The sequence below is a fragment of the Argopecten irradians genome, chromosome 3 (assembly GCF_041381155.1).
Source record: "Argopecten irradians isolate NY chromosome 3, Ai_NY, whole genome shotgun sequence".
In the NCBI taxonomy this organism is placed as follows: Eukaryota; Metazoa; Mollusca; class Bivalvia; order Pectinida; family Pectinidae; genus Argopecten; species Argopecten irradians.
The window spans coordinates 14131808-14144539 of NC_091136.1; the positions used below are offsets into that span (position 1 = coordinate 14131808).

Here is a 12732-nt window from a genome sequence, read left to right on the forward strand (position 1 = left end):
TTATACAAAATCCAGATCCAAAAGAAGAAGAATATTTTAGCAGTTCGTAAACTTTATGGAACGCGCAACACACGCTTTACAAGACTTTTCTGTAAAAGTCAAGCTATGTTGAACATAAAAATGTTAATATTTAAACATTTAAATGATGCTTTAATATTCCCCTTTCTTAAGCCTATGAACGGTCTGTTCCACACCAGTGTTTAACGTGTGTAAAGTGAAAGTCATCAAGCGAGAAGCTATTTTTGGCGCTCGACGTACCCGTGCGAATGGGGTGTACCGTTCGTGTGTATTCGCGAGAGTCGGGTGCTGATCCATGGCCGCTTGATTATCATGATTACTCAGGCATGACTTACCCGGACTGAACTGAGTATTGTCTGGATAGTGATTTGTGTTGATACCCTTTTGCTGTATTAGCTAGTGTACCGTTAAAGAAGATTGCAGTACACTGGATCTTTGAAAGGTGAGTTTACAGTAAGAAATCAGTGATTATTACAGAAGACATTAGCTAGTTTTGTGTCATGATATGTTACATTTAATATGTACACAGATGTATTCAGTATGTCATATGTGTGAACATTGTTAACGTTAATTCCTTTTTTTCTACTGAATGGAAATTGTTTGACACGAACGTTCTCCCAGTATCAAAAAACATCTCTGCATCATCATCACAACATCATCATCATCATTGATAAATGTCTTCATCATCATCATTGATCAATGTCTTCATCATCACAACATCATCATATCATAATCATCATCATCATCATCATCATCATCTGACATGATCATCACAATCCAATCATCAACACCATCATCAACATCCTCCTCACCATAATTATCATCACATTATTATCATTGTCATTGATCCATTTCATCATTATTATCATCCTCATCGACATCGTCATCATCATCACGATCATCACAACATTATCATCATCATTGATCAACATCATCGTCAGAACATCATCATTTAACCTTGAGATAATGATAATATTGATGCTGATGTGTATGATGCGTTATGAGTACATTGATGAACATGATGATTATTGTGATAGAATCTGTAGTTGCTTTACTGTAGATGATACAGAAGAAGATGATGAATGTAATGATGATAATAATGTTCGTAATGTCCAATTTCATTTCTGTATGAATACATGTGAAAACTCCTTATAGAGGTATAGCTCCATACTTTGGGAAAACCCATATAATTTTTTTCTAAACAGGTCTTATTTTCTTGCATTTTCCATGCATTTGTAAAGACCATGCATGCCGTAAAAAAACCCAAAAAAACTACATCAGTTCAAATGTTTTTTCACCTTTTGAAAAAATATCCAAATGGAATGTCGTAGAGTATGGGAAACCATACTGGAATAGTGGAATTAAAAATAATCTCCGCAGTTTCCGGTTTAGCATCTGAGGACCTATCTTAATAAATAATTTCTAAAAATATTAACATAAAATTTGAATCAGCAAACACAACACATAAAAAGACACGGATTAGGAGCCATAATTACTTTTATTTCTAAAATGACGATAGCATTGGCACAAGGAATATTCATGACAATTTATCATATAAAACGTCAGAGATGGTAGTATTTTCATGTGTTTTTCGATGGGGAATTAAGGTTTTAGGGGTCACCTCAGGGTCTAGTGGGAAATAAAACCCACATTAACACAGATGAACAAACAGTTAATATTTACAATTTCTCAGATAATCATTACGTGATAAGGTATCTGCCTGTGCACCACAGCTGACCGTAATATTATAGCCATTTATCCTCTCTATCTGATCATGTGTTGTGTAGAGCGATCATCATTTATATAATTAAATCAGCACGTCTAAAAATGATGTACAGTATGTGTATCATTTAAAATGTTTGTTAATTGTTTATTATCTTCATTTATCATTGTATTAAGTATAGAATTATGGTCATTAAAGATCTTCAGTTTAAAAAAAAATGTAATATATTAAATATGCAGATTATTTTTCACAAATTTTGCATAGTCAGATAACAAGGTTTTAGTCACAGATTGTCAGGAGTGACAAAAACTTTCAAAAGGGGTTTCCTTTCACTTACATCTATATATATTCACAAAATTCAATAATATGGACCTAATTCATCTCCATCACCTAACTTTCTGAATGTTGACTAATTCAGGTAGTAGCTGAGCTTTTTCTGAAAGAAAAAGGAAATTTCTAAAATTTGAAATAATTTCCGTCGGTAAATCCAGGCCCATATGCATTGGACCCAATAGCCCCCAGAAAAAGCCTAGAGACAATACTGCATGAAATGCCACAACCTAGCAATCACTATTATTAAACCAATTTACTTTCTATTGTAATTTACTTCTGTGATCTAGTAAATTTTGCCGAAGATTTATTATCTCTGTGTATAAAAATATCTACATTATTTATATTATTTGCTAGTAATCTCTGTTCAGTTTTTAAATCTGTGAATGTTAATCTTTGCGAAAATGTTTTGAAATGGAAATCTCGATATATTCATTAGCTGCAAAAGAAAACTAATACATATATATATATATTTACAATATGCTGCATCTTTGATGTTTATGATGTAACCTAGGCTCATGCTGATATTCAGAACTTTATTAATGGTAAGACCAAAAGTTTACTTTGATATGGTTCATTTTTTCAGAAGACAATTTCCAAAATTTAGCTGTAGCTTAATCGTAATTTTCTTCAGCCATAAATAGGATATTAAATGGATATTTCTGAATCAAAGTATGCTATGTTTTTTATTTGCATGTGGAATTGTACATTGTAAAATCTCATTTCCATTATTCTGAATTGGTATTATTGATAATAATCATGTTTAAACATGGCCTATATTTAAGGTGTGAAATAATTCACAACAACTTTAAAATGATAATATCCTTATTGAAAAGAATGGTTGTTCTATTGTCAGAAAACAAACATATGGTTTTGTTGGTTAACTATAAAAACACCATTATTCACATTCAGTTTGTACATTGTTGTCGTGTAGATTTGATGAAATAACTGTTTTTATTGATCATCATTTCAATGTTTGCGATATTGAACAGATTCACTAATCTGTATGGGCGTATGAAAGTGCTACTTTGAAAAGCTAAAACACCCCAGCTGCTAATTTGTATAGTGATATATTGTTACGTTTATGTAGTTTATCGAGAGACAAATATTTATCCTGAGGCCACGACCATTGTTTCGAATCAATCCTTACAGTTCTCAAATACAGCAGTATAACCAAATGTTTACTTTTGTCAACAAATTGGCCTCTAACTGTATACATACACAAATTCACTATGCTAACATATATATATAGGTTATGGTAGTCCATATACAGGCAGGTGCTTTATTTGGGTTTTTCTTTTTAATTGTTCTTTCTATTTGAAACTGTAAATTGTTGGTCACAGTGTGGGTGTGTATACTTTAACCTGTAGTTTTGTTTTTTTTTAAAATTCAACGGCCATTTATTTTGTATTTCTATTTCAATTCTACCTACCTTATTTGACTTTGTTGAACAGCTGATGTCGCGGTTAGGGAAGTCTCTAACACTCTTTAGCATGCATGGCTGTTTATATATATATATAGCTTGCAATTGCATGTATCTTTGGTTCTGGTTCTTTGAGTTGACTTTAACATGTCGTTTTATAGAGAACACTTAAGGTTCTGCCTCATCAATATTGATACAGCTATTAGCTAGAAATTGGTTTGTTTGAAATTTAAACAAATATTGCAAACAGTTGTAGAAGCTGTACTTGTAAGACATCGTAATTGCTTTTTTGGAGTACAATTCTATTGAGATGATAAATAATTCAAGCCCAAGTCGTGAATCGTTGATCTCATTGTTTTAGCTGCGCTACAAGATCACAGGGTATTGCACACGCATTCATGTGATTTTACAGTTGTGAACAAATAAAAATGTTTTTTCTTTCTCCAAAGTGCAGTTAGTACCCCAGGAGCGATATTTTTTCGACTAGAATGTTTTCAAGAAGCAATTCGAATGGAAAAAAAAAACTTAATTATTATACTTCTTCAAGGCATAGAGGTCTTCAGAATTGGGTTCTTTAAGAAAACAAATTAAAGTTTAAAATTGTGTTTATTGTATTTATGGCAATGCTCTAAGTGTTTCTAAACCCATTAGGAAGTTAGGAACATGGTGATTGACCTGCTTGCTGAAATACCTTTTTAGAGATGTAAGATGAAATTACTTTGTTAATATGTAGATCTACGTTTTAGAAACCATTTTGTAAGTAAATAATTAATATCCGTGATGAGTCATGCTGTTTTGTCTTTTGAATTTACCAATCCGTTTGGGACGGCCTTATGGTTAACACCTGGTGTAGGGGGAGATAGCTGGTGTCTGTACAAACCATCTTTGATGAGGTCGGGTATGAAATATTGAAGACTGGTGCATGGACTGTAGGGAATCAAAAGACGCTAACATCCCTTATTAAAAACAGATACTGAAATAGGATCATGCAGATCAAGACAAAAACATCTCAATTACTTTGTGAAATACGCAATTTTGCAGATTCATCTTATTAAAAACATACATATTCTCTGTAACTTAAAATTTTAAAAGGGATACAAAGAAAACCATGGTCTGAAGGTACAATGTAACAATGAATTAGATTTGCCTTTTGTTGTTTATGCGTTAGGACTTTATTGTCATGTCTATGTTCATAACTTTTTCAAAATATGTCATTTGGAATTTCAGCCAATTTTTTTCTTTATAAAAAGTCACAAGCTCGGATTACATGCTTTGTAAACGTTTAGGTAAATTGAAGGGTGGGAGGAAAATTCAGATATTAAGTAGTGATTAAAAACATCATATAGAAATTTAAAAAAATCAAATGAGCATTTAATAGACAGATTTTTATAAATTTGTCAACAAAAACGGTGGTAGCTAGAATTCACAGGTACAAAAACTTCTTTGATTTCATCTAATTCCTTCCTGTTATTAAATCTCATGGTGCTTTAAAAAATTATAGGTGATGGTTTACATAGCTAGCGTAGGTTAGGTAATTGGTGTCGACGGTGGGATGTAAAGTTGATGATGTGTGGTACATAAGGGTAATCATTGAACCGTGTCCAAGGTCTAGATCTTGTATTTAAATACCTATATACATATTATTTATTGCCTAAACTTGATGGAGTCATGTACATATCTTCTTAGATTGAAGATTTTTGTTTTGAAAATGTTCATGACGTTTTTTTAACATAACTCTTAAGGTTTACTTCTAAAGAAAAAAAATAGCTACCTAAAAATGTGATAAATCTAAAGATTCTATTATTTTGAAGAAATAAAAAGATTAATTTTTGAATAACTCAAGCTAAAGTTGTTAATTCATTGACAGTGTGGTAATTAAGTTGACCAATAAAAAAGAAAATACATACAAGAGAGTTAGTGCTCCTGTGGTATATATATAGTGCAAGGATAACAGATGCAACTATATATAGCTACCAAAATTTAATCCTAGGAGGTTTCACATTTGCTAACTTATATATATATATATATAATTGTCAGTGGAATTTGTAGTCTTTCAGGTATTTTGATTTCAAAGGAGTTTATTGATTGAGTTTACAGCACACGTTATCAATACAGAGTGTCGATCTTGTTATAAAAGAGTGATTGAACATTGATTAAGTCACTCTTGGGTTTATTGTAAAGATAATCTTAATGGAACCCAAATTAGATCCTGGGTCAATTGATGTGGCATTCGCCTTTAATGCAGAATTGGATGAAGCCATGGTCCGTGGCAAATCCAGACAATGGTCCAATTCAAATACTGTGATGATGTTTTACGATTTTATAATGTCAATTATCAAAACATTAGTCCCTTTCAGATGTTGCTTCCCCCTCACCTGTAGATTGTACAGAGATGAATTCCAACGATGCCTTTATTATTTAATTTCTTTAACCATGGATGCTTCCCTGAAAAGATTTTCATTTTGTCACACATCCATGATGAGTATTTATCACGAAATCTTGACCTGAGATCTCCACTGCCACTACGATGTTTGACCTCGTGACCCCACCACAATTGGTTTTAGAGTGACATTTTACCATCGTCATTGTGTTCACCTGTCATCGTAAAACAAATCATCCAAGATTCACATCTCTTTAATACACTGGAATAAAAAAAGTATTTTCACATCTCTTTGAACACTGGAATAAAAAAGTATTTTCACATCGTAAAAACCTTATTATGAGATGGTGATAAGTCAAGATTGGTGTTATAATTTTGTCATCAATTTATTTTCCGTAGTTTCAGTTGTAGGATATGTTATTTTTCATTCTTAATAAATCCACATAGATCTAAATCTAAGCCATATATTAATTTTTAAAACTTCATAGTGATTTTTTTCTTCGTTGATAGCATCTTGATTTATTTTGAACTTCAAAAAAAATGTAAGCACACACATAAGATGTCTAAAGTATGTAAACAAACTGTCTAAAATTGAAAAACGGGTTGATTTTCCGACGACTTTAAAGATGATCTGTCTGAAGAATTAATGAGTTTGATGATATCGTGATATTATCCACAGCTAGAAGTACAGGCGTTTTATAATGATAGTAACATAAATAGAAATTTAATTCATTCCTTAAAAGATTATCAGAGCTCTGTATATTTATATTAAAGAAAAAAATATTTGTCAAAAATATAATAGAATGAATAAATATTTTAATGAGAAAAACTGTCTAAGAAGTAGATCATATTTATGAGATTAGAAGCCATCATTTATATGGGATATGGGATCAATTTATCATGATCATGTAGTTACTTTAATTTTAATTTTGAAGGAGTGAAATAATAGAACAGATTAGTTAAAATTGTCATCTTTATGAGAAAATGATAATGTTTGATTTTTGTTTAATAAATGTAAAAGCACTAATTTTGAAGGGTAGTCAAGGAATTTTTAAACTGACTTTGGAGATTTTCATAATCGTACATGGGCCTGTCAAATATTACTAACCGAGTGGAAGATTTCAGCTGGAAGATTTCAGCTGATCAGCAGGAGGCTTGCCTAACGCTGACCAGCTAAAAGTTCATACATTTGATCATTCTTCTCCCATGAAAGTTATTTTGGATTCTTTTTCATTATAACAGGAATATTAACATGTCATTGGTCCATATATGATGACATCATACTTTGTTTTGTTGATGATGTCATAGATGTGAACTATCTTATTCTCCTGTGTAAGAAACATCAATTTAATCTTATATTCCATTAATTAAGGGTGAGATGGGCCAATAAAACCAAAGATATAAAAGTACAAGAAGTCTTCAAATACTGTACTACCATACATTTCTTTTTAAGATTTGTTTTAAGGTTCTTTTTATTTAACCTATACTACACTTATTTTGTTAAATGTATAGGCACACGGGTATCTGATTAAGTAACCCTACTCTATGACCCAGTCTTAAGTAGCTATTCACCCTTCCATGTCACAGCACATATACTAAAGAAATTTAGGCAAGATGAAAGTAATTTGTTGTTGAAACTTTTGTATAAAATTAAACTTTTAGAAAATTGGAAATTACTGTTAATGATCTGCAGTCTCTGTATGTTTACTGTTTACTGTACATCTTGATAAGGAAAGTCAGGGGATTCTGATTGGTTCATCTGATGACTAATATGGCTCCAGACCCTTAACTATTGTACGGGTATGAATGATTTGTATTCTACATTCTGCTGTTGACTCCTTTATGTATTTTGTGTCATTATTCAGATGATGATGTACGTACAGCACGCCTCCAATCCATAACACTAAAACTATTTACCATCATTATTGGCACAGAACAGGTCACATGACTGCCTAATAAGGTCATGTTTTAATTGATATTTAACAGATTCGGTACTCATATTTAAGTGTTACAACATTTAAACAAACCAGAGATTAGGAATAGCGATAAAGCCTATTAAAGGGTTTCAAAGATTTATCATTTTTAAAAGCCACAAATGATGTCAAGAAAAAGATAGAATCTTATCCTATGTATCCACTACACTACCCGAAGGGTGATTCGGGACTAAATCGCGCCGCGAGCGACGAGCGACAATCGAGCGAACTCGCCCGGAACTCGCTGCGGATCCGCGCAAGCGAGATCGCTCCCGCGGCGGTCCCGCTCCGCAAGCGATTTAATGCTCGCTCCAGCAGCGATCCCGCTGGCAGCGAGATCATCCGCTCCGGTAGCGATCCCGCTCCGGCAGCGAGATCATCCGCTCCGGCAGCGATCCCGCTCCGACAGCGATATGATCTGCTTCGGTAGCGATATGATACACTTCGGCATCGATTTGTCACCAAGCGATCTGTTGGTAGATATTGACATCGTTTCAGCTTTGACTAACATGCCGCGATGATTACTTAGCATGACACAATCTAAAACTAAAGGGACGAGTATAGTTAGCTAACGAACTTACCTTCTTGAACAACTTGCTCATCGGAAACTATGAAGAAATTGTTTTAAAATAGAATGATGTGTTAACACGTGCTTTGTGAATCAATCCTATTCAGTATTTAATAAAATATACTATTGATAATATATACAGTATATGTCCATGTGTTGTCTTTCCAAAATTTGACACTAATTCAAGATTTGATATATACTGATCTATTATTAGAATGTGTCGTATAGTTTCGTCGTTTTTATCAAAATACCCCGTTTTTGGCATGATGACATACAAATGGTCGTGAAGACAAATTCAAACAATATGCATATGGCCTGTAATTCAAATGTCTTTAACTAACTGGTATTTTTTACCATCTGAATGATGTTTGTACGATATGGCCTCTTTTAATTTATACTCAGAATATATACAGTAGATATTTTTAACCAATTCAAATTAATGTCAGATAATTCCTCTCAAAATCCTTATTTACTTTTACCATGCAACGTTATAGAATGCTTTGCTTCATGTAATTACATGTATATGTATGTAGTTTATTTATTATGTAAATTGTCTAAGTACGCCATCATTAGCTGAACATACCTAACGTTTGATGAAAATATTATTTGTATGAAGTGTTTTATACGATGCGAATTGAAAACAATTGACTGGATGTTGTTACTTGTCCTCGATATCTTCACTGTGCAATATATATTTATCTGGAAAGACCTGAAATCGACCAGCGGGGAAACAAAATACGATGAATATGCCTGTTCAATGTAAAAATACCAACATCGCATATTCCAGCCAAAACGGTAAGTGCCTGTCATTATATTCATTTTTGAAGAAAAAGTGTTAACGATGATGCTTTCAGTCAATTTCAAATATTATCTAATTTATACGACTTCGCTCAGCGATACACCTACGATACATCGAAATGGACGAAATGGCCATAAATGTTGAAGTGGGTGCTATTCGACGACTAAGTTATGCTTATTTCTATCGCATTTATTTTCCAATAACGTAAACACATTAAACAACTTCTACTTTCATGAAATACTTTTACGATACCTTCTTTACTAGTGCTGATAATCATTTTTCAGAGTGTAGGACCGCCATCTTTGCTGTTACTAGCTAAAACGATGTACCATGAACCCTGTTTATTGGAGAATGGCATAGTGATATGTCATGTAAAGGAAAACTATTCTCAACTATCAAAAGAATAGTGCAACGATTTTTCACTTTGCAATTGTTCACGCTAAAATGAAGTGAGTACTCCTTTCAAGATCTAGACGCGATCACTTGGAGTATCAGTAACATTTTATTTTATTTGAGTGTCACATATCAAAATCACATAAAAACAACCGAGTTTTCATCAGAGTACTAGTACATATGAAAATATTATGATAATGATATCCACACAAACTGACTTATGAGACACTAATTTGAAGTAAAAAAAAGGAAAAAACACACACATACACAATTATGTCACACCGAAACGGGTAAAAGAAGTAAAACTGAAAATTAATTGACCGATCGCCATGTGTAATATAAACACGTCTCGTGCTCGCAAACGCACGTGTTTCTTTTCAATGTCGGAGCATACATCGTAGCACACACAATACAAAATGCAAAGTCATGTGCGACTTGACTGGCAGCTGGCGATCTGTCAATTATATGAAGTTAAAACACATATTCTATAAGGTACATTTAATATTTACCTAGCATGTTTTGTATGGGCGGACTGTAAGTTATGATTATCATCAAGTTCAAAGAAATGAGGATTAAAATTAAAAACATAATTATAAAGATCGCTTCTAAAATATCAGTTATTAGTTAACAGTTGTTGGACTCCTAAGATATCCGCCTTTTGGTATCAGAATATATATTGTGGTAACGAGACTTATTTGGTGCGTGACGTAATCGACCCGCAGCTCATCATATCAATATTTGCATACAGCGCCCGACACGCCTACCTGTGATTTTCAAAACCTGTTTCATAACCATTATTGGTCAACTTACACTCATATACATATCATGATATACACACTACATGTATGTCGCATTCGGATGCATTATGCAAGAAAAAGACAAAACCCAGACAAAATATCACTACTGTTTATTTATTTGTTCATTTATCTTAAGGTGTTTTAACTACGTGTTCGACGAAATTCGTCGTTCTAAGTAAGATAATAAGAATTAATCATGAGGATGATTAAAATATACATGTATATATATAATTAGGTTTACGAAATTGTTGTGTCCCCTTGGAAATATAGGATGAGTAGCAACGTTTAATATTAAATAATTTCAATTTTTACATGTTATGCGATTACCATTCTTTGTATAATTCTCATTATTAAAATGTGATACTTTGCTCATTTACGTCCTCGTGCAGATACGGATCCAGATACGCCGGAGGAGACGCCTTCGGGGATCGTTATTTTCAGCGTTCAAAATTAACGCCTGTCCATCTGCCCTTGACCGGCAATTTTATAGTCAGGTAGACAATTTGTATAATGTAGCTGGTCCTTTGATAGGCAACGTTTGGTCCAGATAGAAGATATAAAAAACATAAATGGCAGTATAATTGAAGAAAGGTTGAAGATCAAACTGTACAAAACAAATTTTGGTAATATTCTGGTTTTCGGCCAATTTTGTTGAGAGCCTACGATACTAATCCGGATATGCAGATATATTTTGTTAGTAAAACTATTACTTTGCTAGTAATTATGTAAGCTATAAAGATGAATTATAACTTTGTAAGGACCAGTAACTTTTAGGGTCAGCCGGTCCTTAGGACCAGCAGGAAAAATCATTTAAGGGAGAACAATGGTTATTTTGCCGATTTGTTATCTGGAACGGTTTTTTTTTTTTTTTCTTATAAATAACTTTGTCTTGAACTACCGTTTTCTTATATGCTTTTCAGTTAAAAATGCCAATCAATGAGGGACCAACCGCGATGAACGACCTAAACCTGTACAATTTTACCTGGATACGGAGGCTGGCTGAAGATAGAGGATTATATATATTTAATGAGGATACAACTTTCGTTTAGATTTCTTACTTTTGCAATTTCTAAAGACAGCTGGAATATGTAACACATAATTGTTATAATCATCTTACTGATTTTTAATTTTTTTTTTTTTTTTTTCACTTCTGTACTTCTCTCTCTCCGTTTTAGTGTACACGGAATGGTTTGATGTATAAAACTTGCAAAACGCACCATTGGATAAAAATTAGAATGGACAAAGTACGATTTCCATTACGGTATTAGAGATAATGCGACTTTTCTTAGAACACACCTGAAGCCCCAAGCTTTGAACCCTGACCTGTGACGTCATGAGGACTCTACAGACTCTAAAGTAGTAGCTATGTTCAAAATGTAATAACTTTTTGTGTCCATTATGATATATATTCATTAAAAATGAAATTATTTGAAAGTAGTAGCTATATTCAAAATCTACTACTGGATGTATGCATTCTGATATACAACGTGTGCTTATTATTTAAAATACATATAATACAAAATATCAAGCGTTTTTTCCCCTTTACATAAAGTGGGGTATCACATAAAGTACATACCTATAAAACTTGAAAGTTTCATGAAACAGCCTATAGCCTCACCTGTAATTATCTCCTATTGTTCTGTCTTTCACACCTAGTCTCCATTGGCCAACAAAATACCTTACCTGTATACCTAAATATTCAGAATGTTGGCTAAGTGGGAACCTTATGCATTATGTTGCGATAAGTTGTAACACTTAAGCAAAATAAAGAATCTGAATCTGAACATCGATTTGTAAGGCACAAATACCTGTGTACATGTCCGATACATGTTTAATATATTCTCAATCACAGATATAGTTCGGAATACACTTGGAAATAGGGATTTATACCATACATATATTGATGTACCTATCGTAGATGAATTGCCATCTCTGCATAATTATACACAATAAAATGTACATAATAAGTATATCCGCGGTGTTTAGAACTACATATACATGTACACGATTATTATTATTATATTGCTAATCACCAGTATATATCTTTGTCATTTAATTCTACTGTAATTTGGCGGTTCTAATTCTATATAACAAGTTTTTGAGAACCGTCATATCACAAATATTTATAATTTATCAGGAGTGGTATTTTTCGACCAATTTGGTTTTGATGAAATAAATTCAGCTTTCATATAATACAGTACATCCGACGACTTGTTGATATTTCGCTCAAGTTCATTCATTAATGTCTTTACTTGAAAATAAAACATACACGGATCAGACGAAAAAAATGAGGCTGAAAATGTCAATGTCTTATACCAATAGCAGATA

The 12732-nt window shown here is 32.8% G+C and overlaps 2 long non-coding RNA genes across 2 annotated transcripts in view; both read left to right on the forward strand.

Moving 5' to 3' along the window:
* The first annotated feature begins 284 nt into the window (after nt 1-284).
* LOC138317615 (uncharacterized) overlaps nt 285-12732 on the forward strand; it is an 88813-nt gene continuing 76365 nt past the window's right edge. The window contains exon 1 of the long non-coding RNA XR_011207780.1: nt 285-460. This is a non-coding gene — a long non-coding RNA (uncharacterized lncRNA). The remainder of the gene's footprint in view (nt 461-12732) is intronic.
* Nucleotides 8009-11523, forward strand: LOC138317613 (uncharacterized). Its single transcript, XR_011207777.1, has 3 exons — nt 8009-9663; nt 10794-10898; nt 11325-11523. It is a non-coding gene; the product is annotated as an uncharacterized lncRNA (long non-coding RNA).